Source organism: Bombus huntii, chromosome 3 (assembly GCF_024542735.1).
Source record: "Bombus huntii isolate Logan2020A chromosome 3, iyBomHunt1.1, whole genome shotgun sequence".
Classification (NCBI taxonomy): Eukaryota; Metazoa; Arthropoda; class Insecta; order Hymenoptera; family Apidae; genus Bombus; species Bombus huntii.
This window is the reverse complement of record NC_066240.1, coordinates 12,179,355-12,204,606: the sequence shown is the minus strand read 5'-3', so window position 1 is coordinate 12,204,606 and position 25,252 is coordinate 12,179,355. Positions and strand designations below refer to the sequence as shown.

At 43.8% G+C, this 25,252-nt stretch overlaps 1 protein-coding gene and 1 long non-coding RNA gene across 6 annotated transcripts in view; one reads left to right on the top strand and one right to left on the bottom strand.

The window, feature by feature from the left end:
- Nucleotides 1-25,252, top strand: part of LOC126863605 (uncharacterized) — a 207,363-nt gene that overhangs the window by 91,041 nt on the left and 91,070 nt on the right. The gene's annotated exons all lie outside the window — the stretch shown is intronic.
- LOC126863679 (uncharacterized) overlaps nucleotides 1-25,252 on the bottom strand; it is a 189,178-nt gene that overhangs the window by 91,233 nt on the left and 72,693 nt on the right. The window lies entirely within an intron of this gene.

The following is a 25,252-nucleotide window of genomic DNA, read 5'->3' as shown; positions in this document are numbered from 1 at the left end:
TGTTCGTGGATTATTCTAATCCTAACGGGAATATACGACTCCCGTTGACGCGCTTCCTCGCGATTACGTCTCTCCGCAATTGGTCGAATAAACAATAACTATATTTAATCATGCGGGTGTCGAACGTTTCTTACCGCCTCTGATCCTGCGATGTCCAATACAAAAATTTATCAGAGTAAAAATATCAAGATTTTAAGATTCCGGTTTCATCTCACAAAGAAAGGGAATCAATTTGTAAGTGAATTGCGCGCGTGAGTGAACGGTAATTGACTTAATTAACGGTTAAAGTTTCACGATGTAAGGGGGCAGGGGGCAAGACACGTAACGCGCGCCACTTTCGCGGCCCAGTGATATTTATTGGGAAAAGTTCGGCGGTCGGGCAGCGGGACAAAAAAGCTGGAAAGGCTGACGCACGTTGGAACGGGAACGAGGAATATTGAAACGAGCTTCCCGGCTATAAATCGCGCTTGTCCGCCTCGTCCTGCGGTTATTCCACTTAGGAGAAATTAAACGGAGCCTGGCAATTCCTGGTTCGCGAACTTCGATTCGTTTCCCCGCGTCTACGATGTGATTAAGGAATCCCTAGGCTGTCCGACCTTTGTTCCCCTGCTTTTATATCAATTAGAAGAATTACATAGGAACTTCGTTAGCCACTTCTAAATATCGAAAGCTCGTCGAAGAGTCGAGCATTAACACTGGAACTGACACGAACTCGGCCAAATGACTTCTTCGAAATAATTTTCTCTTTTTACGTTTAGCGAAAATAAACAGATATTTTTGCCAAAGTTAATTTTTGATTTATAATTATATAGATCTATTTGCTTTAATCGATGTCGTTTAGGTGCATATTAAAAAACTCGATGGTTCTAGCGTTAAAAAATGATCATCAAAGCGGTCACAGTGGCTGCCTAAATTCACGACGATGCATTTTCTGCGAACGGATAAAGGAATATAGCTTCTATGATTCTTTTTGCTTTTCCTTTTGCCGCATAGAGCCAGAATAAAAATGATATTTAATTAATTATTCGCATCTACTCGCGGACAGGTCGAAAGACGAACTCGTGGCTGAAAGTTCACAAAGCTGCCGGACTAATTTCAATTAACCCGGTAGAGATTTCTGACTGGTCGATAAAAGCGACTGGGAGACGGTCAGCCGTGATAAACATCAACAACGGCCGCGTTTTAGCCTCTGCTGGCCCGACTGCTGCTCTTTCATCCGGCCAACTGTTCCTTGAATCGCGAACTGCAAACGCTTCGTTCGGCTGGGCTCAACGCTGTCTGCAGTAAAGTGTGAAATACCGTTTAGTCGGCTGAGTTGTCCGTTTATCGAGTATTTTCATATTCTTTCCTCGCGATCTTCCTAACTTCTCGGTAGCTACGCGTACGAGATTCTCTTTACGTTTCCTTAACGACTACGAGTTTACTATCCTACGAGTACGCTACCACCACTGTACGAAATAGAAAATACCGGAGCATCGTAATAAACGAAGAAAGTTCTTCCGAATTAGTTTCAACAAATCTTCTCTATTTCGCGACATCAAAAATTAGTTCACCGTCCCTCGTTAAATAGAAAACATTAGAAAGTCTTTTAGAATTGTTGAATAAAAATTGACTAAAAATATATTAGATGTAAATTATCGTCGATGAGATTCAACGATACTTGAGTTACGATTTTTCCTTAAGAAGTACCTTCGCGTCATTGTAACTTCCTAAATTAAGTAGGACGATAATTAACTTTGTCCGACACAATAAATGAGCAAATCTATACCTACGTCGAATCTACGCCTATCAAACCAAAAAACGATTCTTCTTTTTCTACATTTTTCCCCGATTGTTTGTTCTCCGTTATGACACGGAGAATGTTCGCGACATTCTCCAACCATCCGGAACGGGATCAAACAAATCGCGTTTCCACGGGAAACCCCAACGACCACCCCGAGAGCCGGTATCGACGATCCGCACCGTAAAAACGTTTCCTGGCTGTCGCGAGTGAGAGGGGAACAGCAACCGGTCGAAAACAGTCGCGCGATAATCGCTTAGGCGAATAATTCCGGCTGCGTCAGGATGGATTCTTTGTTCTTGCGCCGGTTGCCCGCTCGCAGAGTCATTAATTAGCCCGGTTGTCGCATCATCGTCGGTATTAATTACCGATGCAAGCGCATAATAAGCCAGCCCGCTTAAATTACAATCGCGTTACGCCCCAGCCGGGACTTAACCCGACCGCGTCGCGACGCTTCCATGTTCGAGGGTGTCGCAAGGGATGTTAAGCCAATGAATACACGGCGATTAACACGTAACGGAGCGAGGAAAAGCGTTGGCAAATTGGGACGAAGAAAGATACCTGGTATCGAAGTTTCTCGACGCCCTGTAGCGCATTCTCGGGGGGACGTGCAACTTTATATCTTGTGGAAAGAAGGAAAGTTCGACGAGTGGTTTTTGTGAAATTGCAGTTAGAAAAAAGACGATGGAATATTTCCGACGTTTCGATATTTCGTGAGAAACGTAGAAAAATATAGGCTTTTCTTCGCGCGTTTCTTGCGAAATTTACTACCACGCTTCTTCGTCTATCGCTTGCTACCGTTACGATAAAACCTATCAAATTTTTACGTCTTCTCCCGAGCTTATCAAGTTCCTGTCAGGAGATATGTGGAATAATCGTTTTTCTGCTCGACTAGGCACACGTGCCTCTTTTTCGTCGAAAATGAAAAACCTCGCGTTTTATCTGGGATTTTAACTGGTCTGGACGAAATCTATTTCGGAGAACGAACACGGTAATGACAGTTAACGCAGGCGACTGTAATTAATTCGCGCGTTTCGAGCCGGAATTACGTGCACGATTACGTGACCTCTCTCGTTGGGTCGCCAGTCCTGGAGGAGTCCGAAAGGCGTCCCCGTAACCTGATCCGTATCACCTCAGAACTTAAAGTAACACCGTTCCGGACAAACGCGATCCTCGCCGCGCCGACCGCGTTTCAAAAGGATTATACAGCCAAGACAAATTCTATTTAGCCTCGTCGAGTCTTCTGCGTTCCTCTCGCTTCTCGCTGGATGAGCACCGAGGTTGACTCTGTTGCATTAAATAATCGTTTCGACGACTTGGAAATCGCTTCGTTCGCGTTATCAACGCTTGCCCGCGCGAGAAAAAGCGATGCAAAGCAAAAAGATAATTCTACGTTCTTGAAAATAGGTCACGGAGAACGAGAAGAAAATTTGACGATGAAAGCAGCGATAGAAACCATTTTCAATGTGTACGCTACTCTCCGATAGTCTGGCACACTTGGATGGACTCGCGTATAAATCGTATGAAATTATAAATCGATTATAGATTAACACAGAGCAGGGGTATTTGCTACTTTTTTAGGGAATTGGCAAACTGTAGATTTAAATTAGGTTGATTTTAATTATATTATTTGTAATTAAAAATTAATTTATCTGACGGCTGAATCTCAACGTCAGACGGGGCTCAATCTCGAGATAAAGAGCTTCTTTAAAATATCCATTTTACGGTAACAGAACGAAAAATGGATCATGCGTAATTGAATAGAATAATATAAAAATCTAGTTGCAAATCTATCATTTCCCCATAAAACGAAAGAAACCTTTGCGACAGCCTGATAAAACAAAGACGAAATAGAAGAAGAAAATAATTTCACGATATTCGACAGCCACGCACGGTACCGTTGCTGCGTATTAGCTTTTCCAACTTCGTTTTATCATCGAGATATTTTACGGTACGTAGCTGTGACGATCATAAAGGATGAAATCGTGGCAAATCCTTGCGCCTGTAATCTTACGGTTGCGTTATATCCTACGCACTCGAGATAAGAGAATGCCTGGATGCTTTCAGACGATCAAATTCTTCGACTGTCGGTGGCGTTGTCGTGAGAACGCTCGTTATATTAAGATATCTAATTCCAATTCCTGTCGGTTGCAACATTCTTCTCCCCACGGACGTATGAATTTACGCTCGTCGTAACATTGTTCCCTCCTGCGCGCAACTTCGCAAATTGAGTCGTTTCCGGCGTCGTTCCCCTCCGGCGGTCCGAATTTCCACGCTCGTGTCATTTGCAACGTTATTTCCACCGGTTTCCCGACTAACTCGCGACTCCCTCCCTTCTCCGTCGACGCCCGAAAATCTCTATTGCCGACTGGGTCCAAGTAAGAAACTCGATTTTCCCCCAATTCGCCGACGTTCCGGAGTTGTCGCTGTTAATTGCCGTGATATCGAGCTAGATAATTAAGGGATTAGTCGACAGGGCTTTCCCTCGCCCACACCACCGTTTGTCGGATATACATATACGGTATAAATTAGAAGCGATGTGTGTCTCAGAATTAGTGCATGCTGTTTGGCTGCTTCCGATGGTTGCAACCAGCGTGAGCACACACGCGCGAGAGCCAGCTACACACCTCTGTACACATGTGATTTATGCAATTGCGCACCGCCACTTTATTGGGTTTACCAAGATCGTCGTCTGTGATACAACCATCCGCGGCTCTCTACTCTTAACTCAAACGCTATTGAAACCGATCGATGATAATTTCAGCTGGTTTGCCAGGCCCAAAGGCACAGGGCGATTTTTATTCTTCCACTGAGATTTGAAGTTTTCAACTCTGTTTTAATTATGAACGATGGATTTCCTCCGGCATCGTGGAAGATGTTTTAAAACTAATTTAGCAGAAGTTTCTTTCGCTCTGCTGAAGCGAATTTCTCGGGCAATCGGGAGAGAATGAAAGCTCGAATCTAATTCGATCTAGTTGGTAATCGATGATACTTTGAGACTGAACGCTTTGAAAAAACTATCGAGCTTTGTTCTCTTTCGAGTTCGCTTATCCATCGCGTGTCGCGTAGGAAGTTGCCAAAAATTCCGACAAATCGTAGAAGATTCGACGAAGAACCGGTGTTTGGAGTTTGTTACGCCACGAAGCTTACCACAGGCTGTTTTTCTAACCGCCGCTCGCGGTCCTACAGTGTCGCACAGACAGATCGTCTTATCTGCCCCACGGAACATATACAATGTATCGACGAGCGCATGGTTGTCACCAATCAGCGAGTTCTAGAAACGTCGATTTTGGTCCGTTACTTTTTCCACGCAAGAAGGCGGCATACGTGATCAGAGCATAGTGGGGGTCGTCTCTCAGAGAAGAATAGGCGCGTTTCGAGATTCTCACGGTTAGCAGAAGCGATTCGTTCGACGATTGTAGCGCGACACTGGCGGTCTCGCGCGCGCACTTTGAATCTTAATGGCTCGATTTGTATTCACAACGAGGGGATGAATTTTTCATCGACGCGCGAAGAGACGACGGTCCGTCGCAGCGTCCCGACGCTTCAGCCATCAAGATGACCGATCATCGCGTGCTGACACGCGGCCCTTCCTTTCCTCGTCCACGACCTTGATTCGATTTCTTCCTTATAGCGGCGGCGGGGAGCGTGACTAGGAGATAGAGCGGATGCAAATTTGCCACGCTTTGATTCAGCATTCACGATGTCGGAGCGAACTTAATATGGTCGTGCGCGGATTTTTCGAATTCTTTCGGTTCGTCTATATTGGAGTGGATTTAATATCGTAGGCCGCAGATTTGAAATTTTTCACATTCTTAGATTCACAAGTTTAATATGCGTGGATTTGGAATTTTCCACGTGCGCATAGTCAACATACTGGGCTAAATTTAATCGCGCATGAAATCGCGGGACATTCTACTCTCTCGAATTTCTCCTAGTTTTCAAATCCGACGTTGTTATGGCCGTAATTCGCGTAAATGGCGGGGCAATGGCAGTGGGCGCGTTATTTCGGCACGATTCGTTCCGCTCGATTACCGAGCTTACGATCGAAATGTCAGAACTCGAGGCGACTTTCGCGACATTGTCGTCGAAGTCGGTTAATTAATTTCATTGGTGGCCGCGCTCCACCGTTCCGACGAAACTCTTCACGGTGCTCGTACGCACCGAAATTAAATCGTAGCGAGACCGGTCCGACTGTAACCTGCGAATTAAAAGTTTTTAATTAAAAAATCCCTCGACCTGGTTCCCCTTCTTAAACGACCGATGAAAACAGAGAAAACCCGTTTCCTTCGGCTGATATCCCCTCTGAAACGAGACTAATTATCCCTCGAAGAATATCTGTCCAGAGACGATCGTCGTTAGTCTCGATTTTTCCTTCTCAATCGCCCTTTATCTCTCCGCTTTATCCGGATCGATCCCGGTTTATTAGGTCCCTGGTAATTAACGGGCAAGTACGAGAGGCAGGATCGACGCTTTTTATCCGGAAGCTTATCAGGCGCCATTATCGCGGCGGAGAATTGAAACCGAGGCGGGTAAATACGGGACAAACGTTTCCGTATCCGAGGGAACGCATGCAAATGGTTTATCGAGCAAAATATGCGGCCCACCGTCGTTTGAATAATCGCATATTCATGCGTAAGTTGGCGAAACTTTTGATCGCGAGCGAATCACTCTGGTGTCCCGCGCGTATAAATTGCCGGCCATTTTTCCCTCCTCGGCTTTTCCGCCGAATTTATTCCGTCTTTTTATCGTCCGGCTAAAATAAACTCGGTTTTTAAATCGCGTCCAAGATGCGGTGAAACCTGATGTTCGTTAAATTACGCGCCATTTTTTACCCATTTTGAAAATCACCTTTGGAAAAGATTCGGTTAAACTGGAGCTCGAGATAACGCGGAAAAGCTTGCGCGTACCGAACAAACCCTTTCAGAGACGTTCTACGTGAATCGTTTAAACGTTCGTTTCGTGTTCCGATTTAGATTTGATTTAGACCAGATCTCGTTTCAACCTAGTACCAACAGCCGCAGATACTTAAGGTTGTTCCAGTTGCTCGAACTTTACAATTAGACGTAGCTGTAATCTGATCAGGATCTGGCTCGAATCTAGACCAGACATAGTCTCGATTTAATCTGGACTAGGCGCAAACCTAATCAGGATTTAAACCACGCGTTTAGACAGCTTAGCTCGCCTGTACTAGACCGACGGTCGTTTACCGTAATTACTCGTGGCCGAGCTGCCGCGAGAAATCGAAGAAACGCGCACGAAGAATTAGAATGCTCGTCTAATCGCGTGAAAGTTTCTGCCGCCTGCAAAAAGAGAATGAAAGGTACGAAAAGCAACGCCGTGGAAAAGGCACGTGGTAAAAGATATTTCGTCCGACGATGTTTCCTTGCAAAACCAAGGCCTCGTTTATCGAATAAAAAGCGGGCAGAGCGTTTCCGGAAATCAGGCGTATCAGACAGGCAGCGAGGCGTGACTCTGCGAATCGAGCTGGGATTTATATTTGCGGTCGGAAGGCCAGCTTCTGGTCACCCCTCTTACCCAAGCATTATTTCACCGCGAGCCAATCTATCCTACCGACCGACCAATTAATTTAATTGGGAAACCGTAATTTTTTATTATTCCCCCATCGCGGTGAATGTGGAGCGGCGATCACGCGCTACAGCAAATCGATCGGACCTCGGTCCTCCGTCCCTGTCCATCGTTTTCCCCGAATACGTTCGACAGTCGTTCCTCTCCAGACAAGTACACCGACGTTAATTGAAACGAAACTGTAGCCGAGTTCTCCGCTGAAAAGCCACTCGAAACGATGCAGAGCTATCGCTTTTCCAACGACAGTGGAAATCGTGTAAAATATCGCTTCGATTCGATTCGAGTCATCCGCGCGGACTTCGACTTTGTTTACTATGCTGGAACAGCGAATATTTCTCCATCGGACCAACAGACTTTCGAAACTTTTGTCTCGTCCTATTCGGAGGCCGAACAACTCTTTGTTTCTTCGATGAAATCGCGTTTACACCTTCGAAAGGTGGCAGTTAACGCTTCGTCGACTGCCTCGTGGGCAAAAGTATATTTCCCTGACCGAAACAACTTTTGGTCGGTACCGATCCTCGTCCGTTAGTCTAGGGGGAAGTTTGGAAAGTCGTCGCGTGCCTGGAGATGGGGATAGGATGCCGAGACGGTGATTCTCTGGTGTACAATCGACGAGAACTTTAATTGGATAAGAGGGTCGTGTTGTGAGGCCGCTGCTTCCTCGAGGAGGGACGAATAAATCTTCGAGTTGCGAGGACGAATAAATCTTCGAATTGCGAGGATGTGTGAATCGGTCGAGACACATACGAGATCGGTCCGATGAGAAATATGTCAGAGAAGCGGATTTACAGAAAGAAAAGACTGTCTGGTTTTCTAACTCGCGGAAGATAAAAATGTCGATGGAGATTATAACAATAGGAGAAGCAGTAAAGAAGAAAGTAAAAGCAGGAAGTAAAGCGAAGAGGAACGCCGCTGGAAGTTGGAAATATTTATGATAATGCTCGCAAAGGAAAACCAACTGTACTTGTAATCATACTGCGTTTCGATGGTTTTCAACGAACAACGAAAATCATTCCGTCCGTAACGATAACGACAACGATAAGAAAATGTAAAAAAGAGAGAGAGAGAGAGACAAAAATTAATAGAAAGAATAAACCGTGTGCTGTTTCGACTTGTAACAAACGAAGACAGCGACAGAAATTACAAAAGCGTAAAAATAAGGCTACTGAGCGATTCAAAATCTCTGAGAGTGTAACGATCATTTTAACACGTTGACTGCCACGCATGTTTTCAAAGAAATCTCCGTCAGGCCACGCGTACAGCAGTACCAAGCGTTCTCTGCTAGGTGCTCCCATCGATATTTTAGTAATGCGAGTCGCTCAAACGGTGGTCTCAAGAATGATCTTTCGTTTCGTTTGTTCGCAACGTTAAAACCACTAGCTGTTGTCGAATATAACGAAGGAAAGTGTGGTATAGATTATTCCGACCAAATGGTTTCTTATGCCACCACAATTAGAAAAGGAATCAAATGGTACGGAAAACTTGGCATTCGATTCTTTCTAGGAATTTCTGTTGTAAACGCTTTGACGGTTTACAAAATTGCAACAAGGAAAAATATAAATATTAGAATATTTAGACGATTATTAGTTGCAAAATTATTAGGGTTGTCCGAAAATACAAAAAATCCTTGTCTTCGACGGAGTCGGCATAATATCGCCGTTCGGAAAAACGATTCCGGAAGAAGCATTAGACGCGCGTGCAAACTATGTTATGCGAATAAAAGACGTCGAATGGGCCGAACAAAGGCACGAAAGAATTTGAAGAAAACGACAACTTATTGTCCAAATTGTCTCGACCAACCTCAGCTATGTATAGAATGCTTTAAAGTTTTACATTCTAAATAATTTTTTTGATAAACCATTTTCGTATTTTTATTTTATAACAATTCAACTATTATTACAATTAATTATTAATTAACAATTTATTATTATGGAATATCTTTTCAAATATCTACGACGATCCTTCGCAAGTAGTCAAATAAGCGACACCCGAATATGGGTTACGTGGCCTGACCAGAAACTTTGCTGACACCCGAATACGGCTGTCGTGGCAGTCAACGTGTTAAAAGAAGACGAATTATACTTATAATCGTACCGAGTCCCAGTGGTATTCGCCGAACAAGAAGGGCCATTGTTCCCTTTAATCTCTGTCTGCGTGCAACGCAATTAACAAAATTGTTGCGCGGAAAGCACCAATTTCGGAGCAAGCACGTTACGAAATGCACGATGACACGAAGGGTGTGAAATAAACTAGACAGAGTTTCAGGCAAGTCGCCGCGACTCCTACGACCGCTTAATACAGTTCGCACAATTTCCTGGCTGGACACGTGTTTACGCGAACGAGCCAGAGTTTCCATCGAACGACGACTCCGCCAGACTCCAGTTAACGAGAATCCTTCTTGCGCGAAACGAGAACAAGAGAGATTATGGGAGCGACGTTTTTCAACCTCGTGGAAGTTTGTTTGGTGGTCTGAAAAAAATCTCTACGATTCGACTTGTCGTTTTGCCGAATAATTTCGCCAGGTTTTATCATTATTCAAGTGTGCTATAGCATCATGAACGCGCGTATCTTCGTTTTTCTTTTTTCTTTTTTGATTTTCGAGTAAGTGAAGCAAAGCTCGCATTTTTATGCATCTATGCGAAATTTGAAGATGCGAAGATGCGTAGGATGCATCTAATACGCAAAAAAGTATAAAATATCCAAAGTATAGTACCATAATACATAATACATATACATTTTTTTATCTGGATATCGCGTTTTTATTTGTCTCCGTAGAAATATGAATTTGCGTAAACGTCAACAGCGCAATGATAAGTCACGTTTCGTTCGTTCTTTGTAAAAGAGCAATTTTTTAACTTATCTCTGTCAACCAATTCTACACGAGAATTATCTTCTCGTTTAATTTCCCGATTAAACACGTATTTTGGATATATTCGTTCGATGTTTACACAGACTAACAAAGTTAGGTTACGAAAATGGATTTATCATATTTTCCTCTCGTAGTCTTCGAGTATGTTCAGTACCTTGTTTCAGTTATCCGATTGTATCTTGTACTCGATCTTGAATTTCCGTAATTTATCAAATGAAATATTCAAATATCCGATGACTGTGTGTAATACAAACGTAACTGCGTATTAAATATATTCGGCAAATAATCGCTAAGTCAAAGATACCGGCAAACCAAACGACGAATTAATTCGTTTGTTCCAGTTAGTAGATTGGAGATTATTTGAGGTGGATAATGGCATTGCCGTGTTGACGGTGACTGAACCTGACAGCTCGGTAATTAGAGTGACGTTCTGACCGTAATTTACACGGCGAAGATTTACGTATAACATAACCAAAGTTGATTTCTCCCACAAGATTATTCGGCTCGCCTCGTCGCCGTTTCAAACTAATTCCGCCAAACTAGAATTATTCCTTGTCTTGAAACCTACGCCAAACTGTATTTTAATTATCTTCGAAAAAAAAACCTAATCACTATTGATACGTAATGTATAAAATTATAAATTATAGGATAAATTATAAATTATAGGATCTTTAGTTTATTTTCAATAAATGAATTAAACGGATGTTGATTAAACAGAAAACGATGGCTGTTTAACGTGAACTAATCGCAATAACGTATTATAATTAAGACTAGAACTAGATAATTAATTTGCAACCCTCGTCACCACGGATCCAACTCTCTCTCTCTCGACAACACTAGCAACGCTATCTTGATAACGCAATTCGCACTCTCTGGCTTCTCAACTCACAATGACTGTTAATTCGTTTTTGTCCCTTAGCAACCCTTTGTCTTTTGCTTTAGTCTCACGTCTTTTGTCTTAGCCCCACCACGCACATGTTCCGCAACCGCTAGTTTATAATCCGCTCGACACCCCCAGGCCCCTCGTCCACGATACTACAATATATATACAAAATATTAGTTTCCAGTACTTTTCAGCGTTTTTCTCACAAGCGACGAGGGAAAAGATGAATGGTTCAAATGGAACTACACATTCACGATAATATCTTCTTCGCAAACGCAAAAATGCATGCGCATTTTGTAATCGCACTAGAGACTTAATTAGAAAGCTTAAATAAAACCTTAAAGAAGTTTGCACTTAATTAGAAACCTTCCTCTTTTTGCATACGTCTAATCCTCTCGCCATTCTACGAAAAAGAGTATCAGGCTAACCGAACGATCGAAAACCGATTAGTTTAAGAGGTATTTTAACTTTAATTTCGTAGCATATCGTACGAAGAACAAGGAAAGACGTAACTCGATACTCGCGTACGTATGTTTTACGTACGATAAATTCAGCAAAATTAAAGTTAAAATGCCTTTTCGTTTCACGTTTCCCTCGTACCCTGCATCGTACTCCTCGAGCAACGAGAAAAACACTGGCAATTAATAGCGTGAACATCTATCGTATGCAAAGCAGCGGACAAAAGAAAGTTCAATACTACGAGTTCTAGCAACTTCTGCGCTAACAATTTTTGTTTATTCGTTGCTCTTGTTACGTATAGATCCATTTCGTGAAATTGTCGTGTCCTTTTATACTATTTACGTTATAAACTTTCTTTCATCGCCCACTGCGTGTGTAAATCTTTCCCTACAAATATCGTTCTTCTTCATCAAGATACGTCGGGAGAAAATGCTAAAACGATCGCAGCTTTGTTCCAGAGCGAATAAGGCGTGATCGACGTCTGGAGAGATAGGATGAAAATTCTGTGAATACCAGGCACCTAGAACGAGCAGCAACTCAAACGCGGTTGGTCGAAGCCGGAAGTTAGCGCAGGGCAACGAGTAGTTTCGCGGGGTGGCACGCGAAAATTTCCCCGGCTCTGTTTGCACGTGCACCGTGTGCACGCGGCCAGACTTTCACCTACATTCCCTGCTCGCTTTCAGCGCACGCCCGAAAGCAATTTCCTGCGGCTTTCGCGTCTTTGTTTGCTCGTTGCTTCGTTCTCGACTATCTCCACGGTATCGCGGAAGAGAGCCTCCTCTCTCTTCCTCGATGTCTCGTTTCGATTTATTTGTAATTGAAACGTCGGGAAGAATGACCACGGAATGGAATGTTATTGCTTCCTCGGGTTTTTGGATTTGATCAGGGGGACCTGATGAAATTCCCAAGTAAAATATCGTCCGCCGGTGATGTATGGCCAAGCAAACTTTCACAAAGGTTTAAGAATCAGCCAGGGAGGCGTAAGAGGCTCGTTTCAACGACTTTTATTCAGGATATTTATATTTCTCTTCCCACGTGGAAACTGTTGAGGTTATTCGATGTGTAAACAGAGAAAACTCGTGGATAAATTGTAGGGCAGAAAATATATTTAAATAGAAGTGCAATTATAACTAAGAATACAATTTGAGCTGGTCCAGATCCGCACGCTAGCTGTGTTACCCAATAACTGAAAACCCCGAAGCCAACGTCGCCTGCCTACTGTTTATGGTCTGTCTTCGTCGCAGTCTTTTGTCTACACGCTGTCGATGGCTTCGGTGCTTGAGAAAACTAAAAAAGACCGGATGTAGAGTTTTCTTAGAAGTGGTAGCCACTTCAACAGAAAATTCGAGTAACGTTATCTTTGTAATTCCGTCCACGTGCGTTTGGAGAAAGAATAAGAGCGTTTTGAATTTCGCAATTGCGGAAAGTTTGTAAAAGATCAGTGGAGCCGCTTATTCGCGGGTAATTCCACGAAACGAAACATCGATGAAATTATACGAGACGAGCAAGAGCTTTGCATACAAATTAAAAACTGCTTTGGCCTGTGAACGACTCGATTATCAGCAAATCGTAGCAAATTATCCTGGTTAATGGCTCGTCGTTTCCCTTCTTTCTATCAATCGCGTGATTACTCTGACAAGGAAAATCTTGAAAAAAGAGATCGCGACGCGAGAAGAATCGCGTAGGCTTGCAACTTTCTGAACAACGGCGAGGCTAGTTTCAAACCAGGCGACTCCTTCGAGGCGTCCATTTTGATCGCATGGAACGTGGCCAACATTTCGAATTCAACCGGGACGAGGGGAAACGAAACATCCTGGCTGATGTATTATGACAATAATACGATGTATAGGCGGGCGAGTGGTGTGGAGAGGGGCAGACAGCAATTCGCGATGGCTCGAGGTAGCGGCTCGTGGAATAAATTGCTTGTTACCGGCAGCGATCCATAACGACTGCCATCAACACACTGGCTAACTCTGTATTCCCGGATCTGCCTGCTTTTCTGACACCCTTCTCTCTTTCCATCGCCCTGGATGCTGCGAGACCCGGCTTGGTAACACGAGGATCGCAGAGAGAAATTTTCGGCAGAATCGTTTCCATGGTGGGAGTTCGATTTTGCAACTCGAAATTGAAAGTTAGTGGCGAAAATTGGTATAACAGAGCCGAACCAAGTTATTCCCGCGTTTCCCATTTCCTCCTCTGTATCGATATTTTTTGTTCATCAACTACGAGATATCGGCGAGAATTTTGATCAAAGTACAGATAGAAATTACACCAAGTAATTGTGATATTTCGTCAGAAACATTCCCGCCAATTCCAATATTCAGAAAATGTCTGCCGTGGGAACTTGCCGTCGAACCGTACTTGATACGCGATATTCCAATTTCTCGATACATATAATATCGCGTATCCGCTTCCTATGATCCATTTTCCTCTAAAACCTACGTATCCGCTTCCGCTTCTCTACCCATTACCTATTCTTCTTCAATTTCCAAACTTTACAATGGAAAAAGCCTGTTTCAAAGGAAAGGCAGCCGGCGTCCTCTTTCCACCACCTACCCGTGCAAATTCAAGGATCTCGTTGCACCATCGATCGAACGAAGCAACGACTACCGCCCCGTGTCTGCGCTTAATCAGCGGAAACGACCACCTGAAACGTTCGTTGGAAAAATAATTTATCCGACTCGAAGGGCGGCGAAAACGCGTTCCTGGCGAAGTTAACGAAACCGTTCGCAGCCTCTTTATTCCCATCGTCGTGTTTCAACGCGCCACGTAAACCCCGCAGCTCTTTCAGCATCGATGTTTTTTTATTTCGTCGGCTGGTTGCCCTCTCGAGCGGGCGTCGCTCGTGTCTGGACGGCTCGACGACATCTTGGCATTTTATTATCCTTGCACATAGCTCGTTATCCGGGGCTAGGCATGCCCCGGGGGTAGTGTAGTCGGGGATTATCCCGACGACAGGAAATCTCGACGCTGCTGATGTTATATTTTCAAGAATCTTTCAGAGGATCGAGGAACGACGCCCGTCAACCGATAACTTGATTTCGACGTTCAATAAAGAAACGTTAAAGTATTCTTTTAAGAGTTTCTGGATTTACGATATGCACGACGTTTGTTCCAGCTCGATACTTCTGGTGCTACGTTTTCCAGAATCTTTTTAAGCATCGAGCTGGTCGCGAAACGACTTGATTTCAACGCGAAGCGATTGAACGAAGAAGACGAAACTATTCCTTCCAGAGTTCTTGATTTCGTAGTAAAGATGGTCTCTTTCCAATTTCGATGCTCCCAGCGTTATATCTTTGAGAACGGTCTTTCGAAGGATCAAGCAACGATGCTGGTCAATGACGCGATTCGACGTCTCAAGAAACTATTCTTTCGAGAGCTTTTATTTTTCTAGTAAAAATGATCCTTTACCAATTTCGGCGCTCCAAATGTTACACCATCGAGGATCCTTTAAAGGATCGAGGAACGACGCTCGTTACGCGGCAACCTGATTCCAATCGCGTGATTGAACGAGGCAGGGTGGAACTATTCGAGTAATTAACTAACGAAGTAATTTACTAATGAAGTAATTATCTACTGATATATTTTCAAGGATCGTCTTTTGCAGGATAAAGAAACGACGCTCGTAGAGTGCCATTGTTGATCAAGTTTGCAAATGTTTCGTATAACAAACTGGATGAACTTGTAAACTGGAAAGTTCGCTATTATCGTTCGAAGGACAATCGTGGCAATGCAGTGGCAAAATCCACGCCGAAATGAACCCCGAATCGAACGCAACCGGCCACGGGGCAAATAGTTTCGCGCAATTGGCTCGGGGAAATCGAAAATTCCTCGAACACTCGGATGGTTTCGAGTTTCGAAATGTGACGGATATTTCGTTTGTTTCCTTGCCGAACAATTACATATTTAGGGTGGGGTGAATTTTATCGAACACTCGCGACTCGCGCTGGAACACGATCCGCAGACGTTCCTGGAATATCGTTTCGCATTAACGTTGCACGACGAACCGGAAAGGGGAAAAAAGAGCATACCATTTTCGAGTATTTGCACACCCGCGAGCTTCTATTCGCGATATGCATTTACCAGATTAAAATGAAATAACACGGTACATAAAGCTGCAACAGAGGAACGTTACGTTGTTTAATAATCGTAGTATTTTTATCGTAATGTTGAATATATTGTTTAAGAGATGAAAAACGGTGATTGTGAATGATTTATGTTATCTGTTGCGGTGCATTTCATTCGGTTTCAAAAATGACATTTACGACGTACAGCTCTTTTCTTTTCGTTACTTAATAGACGCGTTTTCATTCGATCTTCAAATGTCTAAAATTAAATCTACATTCACGTAGGATAAAAATGACCGCCGATTAAGAGATTTCGTACGCTCGTTTGCTTGTTCCACGATAAATTTTCAATGTCCCACTTCGCCGTTAGGTGCAAACAATTTTCCACGCTGCGACGCAAACATTCCTTCGAGACAACTATTTCGCTTTCGCGAAAGTAGCGACTGATGCCGCGAGAAATAAATTATTCCAGTCGCGTATTGCCAGGCCTTCGAGCGTGCACCGTCCACATTGACCAGATAGCAAAAAAAAGGACCGAAATGGCACAATTTTCCAACGCGTTGCGCCCAGTCTTTTCCTTTTCCTTTTTTTTTTTTTTTTTTTTTTTGCCGCCCGGTTCCGCCGTATTCAACCGCGGAATAAATCAGCCTGAATGCGGCCGGTGATCGTGATCGTGATCTACGGCATCAGCCATAGATCGCGGTCTTTCCACACCGAACAAAGATATATCCTTACGAGATACCAAGTCCGTGCGTTTCTCTCGGCTATTGCTCGCTTTCACCAGCTACCCACGCACGTTTCTCGTATCCAGCTACGTTTCCTGCCGCCATTCATTGGCTATACGGAACAGTTTTTTCGTCCATAACGACCCATCTTTAGGAAGAGCGATAAAGGGCAGCCGCAAATGGAATCAACGAGATAGCCGGGAAAAAACGCGTGTTCTCGTCTTCGGTTTCGATGAAATAATTTTGTTTCGGCGCGTCTTAGATATCCGACAAAGGGAGAAAGTTTCGACGACTGGAGAAGATCTTTGTTCGCCAAGTCTGTCGAGGAACGACGTACTGCAAAATAGAGAGAGATTACTCGGAACGGATTACTGAGACAGAAACCACGGAGTGGAGAATATTTGTGATAGAGATGGAGATGCGACCTTGAACGACGTAATCTTCGCTGCAGACTATAGTCTTCCTTCTAGGGAATTTCGAACTCTGCGCAGAATGCTATTTAGGAGGTTTCGCCGGATAATCTACGGTTTAATACGAATGACAGGGCGAAGATCGTTCCGAACGTACGAGCGCGCAGACATTGCCATAGAAATATTCGTAATAAAAAAGATACGATACGTAAGATCGTAATTATAAGTCGTAAACCGATGTTTATCGAGCTCCGACGGAATGTTCTTAACTTCTTCGAACGCAAGCAGTTTCCGAGCCGTCTCGATCGATCGGAGAGTTAATTAATCGTTGGACGCAGATGAAAAATCGGGTTCGCCGGCAGAGGCAAGCGTTTTTCCAGGTAAACGCACGGCAGCAGTTCAATGACGCCTCTACAGGCCGGTTGATCGATGGTCTAATTTCTATTCAATTAAATCCGCCGCGGTACAAACTACCATTGTTCAAAGTCTACGCCACGGCGCTGGCTGGCTCGAGTCTCGCTCGAGTCTCGCTCGAGTCAGCAAACTTTTCTCCTCCGACGCTGGTGCGTTCGATTCCTGATGAAAAGTCGCGGCAAACCCTGTCCAACTTCTGTTTCCTGTCTGACCATGCTACGCTAGAATTTGCTGCATGAACCCTGCCGCTTCGTGTTTCCTCAAATAGTCAAGTCGCGAATTCCTCTTTTTAGATCGGATTAGGTTTCTTTGGAACTTGGGAAACTCGATTCGAGGATCTAGAAACGAGACACGATTCTTTGGACACCGATAACAGCTTTGTAGAGAATTCCACAGTTTGGACACTTCGATTTTGTACCCTTCTTACGTTTTTCTTTAGAGATCCTACAAATTCCCCCAACTTTCACTCAAAGTCGCTTCAATTCCCTGGCAAATCTACCTTCGTTCTTTCCAAGCGCGCGTTCAAAACACGCTACATTGATTGGCGTCGGCGATATCTGGGTCAACTTTCAACATCGCAAGCGTAAACAACGACGTCCGTAGAATTCTAAAACTTGGATGTCTTCCAATCTTAAAAACGTTCTTAGGAATATTCTATATTCCCTTTTGAAGATTCCACCAATTTTCAAAAATTTCGTCCAATCTCTTCCAGAGAATCTCTTCCACATCGTTGCAACTGCGCGCAGAAAGCACACCACCGCGCTGATAACGACGCAAGCGGAGATATACCGGTCAATTTCGAAAATTAACAAACGCGTAAACGACGACATTCCTAGAATCCTAAAGCTTGGACGCTTTCCAATTCGGAGAAATATTCTTTGTCTTCCTTGCAAGATTCTACGAAGTGCGCAAAATTTCATCAAAAATCGCATCGATATTCTATAAAATCTACTCTAAATTCTTCCAACTGCACGTTCAAAGTACACCCACGACGATGGCAATGACGAAAGCGGCGATATCCCGATCGACTTTCAAGATTAAACTCGTATACAACGACATTCCTAGAATTCTAAAGCTTTTGGACGCTCTCCAATTTGAGAAATATTCTGTATCCTTCTCCTTCCAATATCCTACGAAGTGTGCAAAATTTCATCGAAAGTCGCGTCGATTTTCTAGAAAATCTACTTCACGCTGTTCCGACTGCGCCGAGAGATCACGCCACATCGCTGACAACGGCGGAAGCGGCGATATCCCGATCGACTTTCACGATTAAAAGCGTAAACAATCAGCCCTGTTCCTCGATCCGCGGAAAATCTGGCGACGATGTTCTTAGGAGGAGAACGCGCGGGACGAAGTTGAAGAGGAACGGCGTGGAAGTCACGATGTCCGCAAGCCGTCATTGTCCCCGCGGGCTCTGTAATAACTTTGCCAGTCAGCAAAATTCCTCTAATTGCTCGGAAGCCTGGCTGCTTCCGGCACGCGGGAAACCTCGCAGCTCGATCGGCTGCCGGTGAAAACGGCCGGAGGCGGCGGTGGAGGCAGAAGCGATGGGATCGAGAACGAAGCGGCAGTGTTACCTATCGATTGCACGCCACCCTGTCCTTTCAACCCTCTGCGACAGGTCTCCCCTCTTCTACCGATGGAACGATGAAATTGTTCTGTCAGCAGCCTTCAGTCGTGCCTTCAGACTACACCCTATCCTTTATCTTCGTCTCTTTTCTTGCGGATTTTCATCCCGTCGCTCCACTATCTGCGCTCCTTGCGCCGATATTTTTCCAGGACTTCTCGCACAGGTTCCTGTTGAACCTGATGCTGATTTTTTGCTTGGATTTGCTTCGCGGTTCCACCGGTGGGCCCTTGCCGTCGCATCCTCGATCTCGGCAGGATGAAATTTTGCAGGACGAACATCGACGAGATACCTCTCCGAATGCGTAAGGCAGCGGTCCTGAGAAATTGCGAGCTGAATTTTTTAACGGAAGGAAAAACCTTCCGGCTGGCAGTTTTCCATTTCCGCGAAGTTAGCGAAGTAGTCCGGAGGTTCGACGCTAGGATCAGCGGCCCGTAATATGTACATAAATGTTCCAATGTGTAAATCGGTGTAATTCGAGTGATATTAAGTAAAGCGAGTAGATTCGTACGATTGCGTCTGCATGTAAATAAAGGTCGATATCGAATCTGACAGAGGTGTACATTTTTGATAACTTTGAAAAGAAGAAAATCTGAAGTCCCTCGCTTCCACGAGTTTGGTCGTGCTAATGTTAACGCGCATCGTCGCCGATATATTCCCCGAATAGTAGGATTCTCAGGCAACATGGTAATCTCCAAAATAATCGAAAGATCTGTAATTTCGACGTTATACCGTCGTTTCGCCCGATTATAGTTGCCGCGCGTTCTTTCAAAAAGTCGGTTCCCCCGAGCAACACGTTTGTCGTTTATCGCGTTTTTCGAGATAAACATCCAGCCGCGGATAATCCAGCCCGGCGGTGCCCATTGTTCGGCATTCATTAAACGTTCCCTTTCGAACGACTCGAAAATTCCATCGGGATAATGGGTCGTCCTTGTCCCGTCGAATTTCCCGCCTTCCACGAAGAGGAAAGCCAGTCAGCTCGTCGAAGGTGAAGGTTCCCGTCTCTAATTTCTCTGGTTCGGCGGTGGCCGCGCGTAAACTTGGAAATTTAATCTCCGGATTCTCCATTCGTACTCGAGAGAGTTCCTTCGTCGTCGGTAGAGGGGGAAGAAAAAAAAAGAAAGAAAAGAGAACGTGGTATTATCGTGCGATTGCAGTTGCGGGAAATTAATTCGTGGCCAGTCTCGCCACTCTGTGTTCCCCTGATATCTCTTTCCGCATTTTCCTCTTTTTAGATTGCTCGTTCAAAAGGCCATCGAGATGTACAATGGCACGGAAGATTAAATCTTGATGGACATTGTGTCATGCAGTGTCTATTAAACGAACGGTGAACGCGCGTTTTGTAGACAGAAGACCTCGTTGCGCGTTCGCGAACAGTAGCCAATGGCACATGATCCAGAAGTTTGATAGAATAGAAGCTTATTACGGTGGCGTCCGCTTAAACCCGACAGAAGTGTTCCTCTAAATTCAAACGACCTACTCTCCTCTACTGGGTGACTCGAACGTAGTGTAACGAAAACTTAGGAACAGAGGCTATGGACGAAAGTTGTTACATTATTTCTCCTCTGTTCTTGCTGGGTCTATTCTCTTCCACCGTGCAGGAACTCGAAAACATCCCTGGAACAAAATCGTTACACCGCGAGAAGCACGGACCGACCTGCCGATTGACTGGAATTTGAAGAAGCACCACCTTCCTCGTCTCTGTTACGATTCTCGAACCTCTCTATCTTAATCTTGGTCTCGTTTCAGGGAACAAAGAGAGTTCCTAACGATTAAGAAGATACGCAACATAAGACAGGAACGAGGGACCACGCTTACCAATAAGCGTAACGAAGATAAACGTTTTTATATTTGAAATAAAATGCCAAACCGAGGAATATTCGTTAACGATCGAAAACAAGCGAAAGAACGTAGCCACTGCTTAGATTTATTCAAAATTTCCAATAACCTAGTTCGGTGTATCTACGCGCGTCACAGCTCCTGCCAAAAACCTCGGAGCGAATCAATCATTCCGCAAAATAATCCCAACCTCCGTCGAACGGAACCAGCCTTGCGAAAACCCATCCCCTTTCCCTTCGAATTCGCGTACAACCGCTTCTGACTGCACGAGGTCGACGTGCCCGGAGGTAGCGGCCAAAATCCATCGACCCTTTTCACCCTGTCGCGTCCAGGTTCGGTCGAACGGTAAGAAGCTCTCGTTTTAGGCAACGAAATTTCGGCCAGAGGGGGCAACGAAGTGGAGCGTGGACGAGGGTCAGGCTGTTATCGCGTTTTCCAGCTGGGCCCGCGGCCAACGCGTGCCATCCCTACCGAAAGAATCGAATAAGAGCGGCTAGCGATCGAAGAAAATTGAGCTGGCCTCGATTTTGTCAACCCCTCCTCCTGTTGCAAAAGCTCCGGGTCGCTTGGGATTCGATTTTCACCGCTCTCCGCTTAGGTGTTTCTCCAACTCCAGGCGACGCGGGTTTCATCTCGCCGGGGATGGGCTCGATAGGGTGACCGAATATGAGCGGAGTCCATTGTCGAATTTCGCAGGATTATCATGGGGTAGCGTGTGCCATCTGGCAGCGAAATTTTAGTCGAGGCGCGTCGTAAAGACCGGGTTGTTTGAGTCGAAGTTCATCTCCAGACTCGGACTATTGTCGTTCTATCCCATCTACTCGGATACACCGACATCGAATCGCACTACACCTAGGACATTCGTGCTGGAGGCGTGATTACTTCCGGCGAGGATCGTTTCAAACGTGGAACAAGAAACGTGTGTGTTTGTGCATCTGGGTGTGTGAGATAGAATATTTTTTTTTTCTTTTTCTATAAATTCGTAATCCGACGTTTTGAAAATTGCACGTATACGGCGGGGAATAAAAGAAAGCTTAAAGCTACCAAGTAATTAATTTATCGATGTACATGCTCATGCAAGGTCTCTACGTCTAGTATGGTAGTCTAAATCGACTTTTTATTAATTCCAATCGTTATTGCAACTCTCTTGACTCTTTTATTACTTCTTTTAACTCTTTTAAGCACTCTGCTCTGATCGCTGTTCGTGGTTCCATTTAACTTTCCCCTCTCTCTCTCTCTCTCTCTCTCTCTCCTTTCCTTTTTACCCTATTCCACTTTATTTTACACTGCAGTATGAATTATGCTATTATTATATTCGTTACTTTCTTATCTTCATTATTATTATTTTATTCCAATTATTAATTTTACTTTCTACTAATTTCTATTATTATTATACGTTTTATTCTTGTACTTTGTTTCTATTATTACGTTACTCTGCGTGTTTATCTTCCTCCTCGTTTTAATATCACCCGTACTATATCGTTTCACTTGCGTGACTGCTACTTGTAATGTTCGTACGAAAGGCTCGATCCCGTTCATCTGAGTAAGTAAATTCAACTAAACTTGATTAAATTATACGCGCATATCGCTGTATTTTGCACATATTTTCGTATTAGATATTTTTCAGCGTGTCGGTAGACCGTCGATATACAGTTATCTATTCTAGAGTATTTGCATATTTATATTAATTCGCCACTTTTCTCAAATACAATTCTGCCTTGTAAAATTATGGTATTTTTCTAATTATATTTAAACTTTCTTTTATTCGCTTCACTGTAGAAGCAGCTTCGTCTTCGAATTTCTTAACTCTTTTCAATGTTAGGTCGGTAATTTAGAAAATTGTAGATGAAATTACATTTTTCACTCGTTTGTTTATCGTCCTATTAATTCCAACTATCCATGGACAAGGTTTCTTAAGAAATTTTCCTATAAACGACGCTTCTCGAGAAATACCCGCCACCGAAAATAAATTAAGTCCCTCGTCCTTTCTCCTCGATCAAAAGATATTTTCTTAGTAGACGCTTAGTCCTCGTAGAGAGAAGAATCCTTCCATGGCCGTCCCGTGTTTGTCGAAATATCCCGGCATTATGAGAGTTTCGATTACGAGAGCGAGCGACTAGCGACTAGCTCTTAAAACAAGCTCGATTTTAATTACAGCCATTAGAGGGCAGAAGCACGTTGCCGATGGAAGCGGCTAAATTGTCCCTTGGTTCGCGAGAAAACTGCAGGAATTTTATTACTTCCTCTCGATAAAAGTAAAGGAGAAAGGGTCACGACCGGAAGAGACATCGATAATTCGAGTTCGCGAGTTACCAAGAAGTTTCAGCAACGGACAGGAGGACGATCATTTAGATAATGAATAACTTTCGCCGACTGAAAGGTTGCTCGATGAAACAACCCCTGCTAGACAGCGAGAGTGAAGGGAGAACGAAGTGGCATTTTATCATAAAAACCATTGGAAGCTTTCGTTTGAAAAATATGAAATTAATTATGAGACTTTCAAAGCGAGTGAATTTTTATTACTGAAATTCTCTGAAACTTGAACCGCGCAAAAGGTTGCAGTGACTAAAAAAAAAAAACATATCTGTGCACAACTGAATTATATTTATTACGTTCCAATTATATAATTAAATTAATTAATCCCAAGTATATTTAAATTTCATATCATTCGATAATACTTTCGTACGAAACTTCCATGATACTTTCTACGGATATTTAATAAACATAAAATTACTGCTACTGCGAAACTACATTTCGTGCTACGAAAATTGTTTCGTGTTAGAAAAATATCATAAAAGCGGTTCGTTAGTAAACAAAGATACGTAGAAATATCTTTCGTAGCCACTATGTATGTTTAACTGGGTTCATTTTCTAAGTTGCCATCGTATAATCTAAATTCCAAGCGAACGGTGCTTAGGGTAACTTCGGTATAATGCGGTCTTATCGCAACTTAAACATGCCGGGTTATGGTCCGCGAATATCGTCCGCATGAATTTAGAACAAGCCGGCTTCGCTGAACGTTAGACTTGGAATATTCCGACTCCTATAACGACTAAGTCGTCGAATAGTTTACGCCTGTCGTAACTGCGAGCAAGAATGGACCCGGTCCATCACTGGTTCAAGCTTGCAATAGCTTGGTAAGGTTATAGCCCGGACGTGGAACAGTCCATCTTGGGTTCGCGACAGTCTACGTTCACAACGGCGAGGGAAAGCTTAAGCTCGTCATAGCCATGGATTTGAAACGGCTTAAGTTCTCAACAGCTTCGACTCGTACAAACTTCTCTGCTTCTATCACAATTCGCAAAATTTAGAGATTCTAAATTTATCGTTAATTAAATTTACACCATTTGCTCGGCTCCATTGTAATTTTCTCTCGAGAAATTTCAAATTTATCGCGAAGTGAATTCGAAAGAAATTTCCGAACAGTTCGGTCTGCCCTGATTTATTCTACGATCTGACTTCGCCGTGAATCTACGATTTGAAACTGTTTTCTAACTTAATCGATTGAAATTCACCGTGAAACAAACTTCAAACGGCGATTAGAAGAATTGTTCGCGTTCGTTTTCGAAAATGAACTGCAGGCGTCTGAGATTAGCGGTAAAGGGCAACCTTCTTCGGTCGATGGATGATCCAAGGAGGAAGCAGCGATTCTAAATCATCGAAATGACGATTGCTCGTTGAACAACGTCGAGCAATCGACGTTCACGACCGCGCGTAATCTCGCAGCTCGATTAAATCGGGCTCTTCTTATTTTTCTCCAGCCGGCTGGCCGATTCTACGAGTTCTACCCCTCGTTTTCGCGCACCATCGCGCGTAACAAAGTACTCGGCCGAATAATGAAATTCCGAGTTCGACTCCGGCTAGAATCACGGACGACACTTGCATTATTAACGAACGGAATTAAAGATCCGGCCGGGCGAACGCTGAACAACCGGCTGCAAGTAAATCACCGGACTCCGCAGTAATTTCGTAACTGGGATTTTTCTCGCGCGACCTCCTCGATGAGAAATCGAATCGGTCGAAGGGTGAAGCGCCAAGTCCCTCGGGAATGGCAGTAGACTCGGCAATTGATATTGAAGAGTCTTAAAAGTCGTGGGAAGTTACCTGGGAATTTTCGAATCGTCGGACAATTCAAATTCGAAGAAGGGGAAAATTATTATACGAAGTCGGATATCTGGAGATTTACATTCGTTTAACGTTTCGCACTAAATGCCACTTCGTAAGCGGAGAAGTTCGTAGGAGAGGAATTTAATTTCGCCTGATTTATCGATCCACCGGCCGAGAACGAGCCAGATAGGTACGATAATAAATAATAATCAAATCAAATGAAATGGTACGACAGACGGTACGATAAACAATGAATAAGATTAGAGTGAAATTAGCAGTCGTTCTATATAATCAAATTAAAGGTCACAAGTAGAAAGAAAAGTGGAAACTGAAAGAGATTGAAGAATAATTATCGTGAACATAATTATCGGGCAATTCTACTGGCTCATTGGCAGACGTAAATATTCCATTCTTTCACTTTTTTCCTCTCTCAGAGCTAAGTTCCTTCAAACATTCATTACTGAGCACTTCACAGATCGATAA